We start from the raw sequence: 1,945 nt of genomic DNA on the forward strand, positions 1-1,945 counted from the left end.
TCTGTTGCTTAAAAAAATGTAAACAAAATAAGCCAAAACAAAACCAAAATCCCAAATAAATACTAAGCCTTCCAGTTAACTCTGTCAAAAAAATTTGAGGCATTAGAAAACAGATTATTGGGGCGGCAGCGGCCAAGCCCCCCAGCTTCGCGAAGGCTCTCGGCGCGCCGCGGCCCCCAGGCACCGGGCACGCGCCCGCCCCGCCGCCACGATGCCCCAGAGGAAGGTCAGCTGCGCCGAGGGGACGGCGAAGGAGGAGCCCAAGAGGAGGTCGGCGAGGTTGTCATTTACACCGGCTCCTGCAAAAGTGAAAACGAAGCCAAAAAAGGCGGCAGGAAAGGATAAATCTTCCGACAAAAAAGTGCAAACAAAAGGGAAAAGGGGAGCAAAGGGAAAACAGGCTGAAGTGGTTAACCAAGAGACTAAAAACGACTTACCTGCAGAAAATGGAGAGACTAAAAATGAGGAGAGCCCAGCTTCTGACGAAGCAGGAGAGAAAGAAGCCAAGTCTGATTAATATCACACACCTGGTCCTATCAGGGGCCCCTGTCTCCCTTCTTGTACAGTCCAGAGGAATATTTTTATCAACTCTTTTGTAAATGCAGGTTTTTTAGTAGCTCTAGAAACATTTTTTAAAAGGAGGGAATCCCACCTCATTCCATTTTTTTAAGTGTAAGTGCTTTTTTTTAAGAGGTGAAATCATTTGCTGGTTGTTTATTTTTTGGTACAACCAGAAAATAGTGGGATATTGAATATGGGAGGCTTTGATTGTCTTGGGTGTCAGCTTAACATTCCACAGATGGAGGGTAGCTTTTCTATCCTATAATACAAAGCATACTAAATGGCAGTTTGGAGTCAGTGGTGCACTTAATGTCTTAAACACTTTAAATTACTTCTCTTCCGATGTGGTTTTCGGTAGAATTGTTTCCTAAAGCAAACCACTCACCCCTTGATCTTGGCTCTCCTGGGCAGAATTTTGTGCACTCTGTAACATCTTTGGTCGTGGTAGTCCTGTTCTTCTAGTAACTGTTAATGTGCTGTGAACGATTGACAATTTGAGTATGTAGTGTATATGATATTAAATGTGAATTAGTGGAACTTACGATGTAACAGCATATCAATATTTGAAGATATTGGTACTTGATATCCTGTGAAGGAAAATTTGCCCCTAAATTTTAAGCTGGAAAGTCACTGGAATAACTGTTCAGAAAAGAATCACAACTGCATGATTTTTTAGATTTTTGGTACGTATGTTGAGAATTGTGTACAAATTGAAATGTCTGTGTACTGATCCTCAAAACAACCAATAAAATCTCAATTATGAAAGAAAAAAAGAAAACAGGTTATTGGCAACAGCAATGTGAAGTTTTGTGAATCCACCAAGAGGTGAAGCAATTTGATTATGATAACTTGGCTTTAAGAATTAGTTCTTAAAAAATATATATATTTATAAAAATTTCCCTCTGTAATGGAGAATAACTTGTACAGTTTCTGAGGATTAAAATGTCATTATACATTTGTCCAAATCCATAGAATGTACAACACCGAGAGTGAACCCTAATATAAACTATGGACTTTAGGTGATAATGTATTAATGTAGGTTCATCAGTTATAACAAATGTACCACTGTGGTGGGGAATGTAGATAATGGGGACCACTATGCATGTGTGAGGGCAGGAGGTATATGGGAAATCTTTATACCTTCTGCTTAATTTTGCTGTGAACCTAAAACTGCTCTAAAAAATAAAGTCTACTGAAAAGAAAGGAAAGAAGAAGGCTGGACTTCAGAGTGTGGACTTCTCGCCAAGGAGGCAGTGATAATGGAAATCTCCCTATCCCCGCCAAAAGTGATGGTATGTGAAAGATTAGCATCCTTAGGTTGAGAGAAATAAAACAGAAAAGTAATGTTTGCAGTTGATGAGGAAAGCTTAGAAATGTCTGGGTA

At 39.8% G+C, this 1,945-nt stretch overlaps 1 pseudogene; it reads left to right on the plus strand.

Annotated features, from left to right (window-relative positions):
• The first annotated feature begins 211 nt into the window (after window positions 1–211).
• LOC132428077 (non-histone chromosomal protein HMG-14 pseudogene) lies at window positions 212–517 on the plus strand (annotated as a pseudogene).
• The last annotated feature ends 1,428 nt before the right edge of the window (window positions 518–1,945 follow it).

This window comes from Delphinus delphis, chromosome 7 (genome assembly GCF_949987515.2).
Source record: "Delphinus delphis chromosome 7, mDelDel1.2, whole genome shotgun sequence".
In the NCBI taxonomy this organism is placed as follows: Eukaryota; Metazoa; Chordata; class Mammalia; order Artiodactyla; family Delphinidae; genus Delphinus; species Delphinus delphis.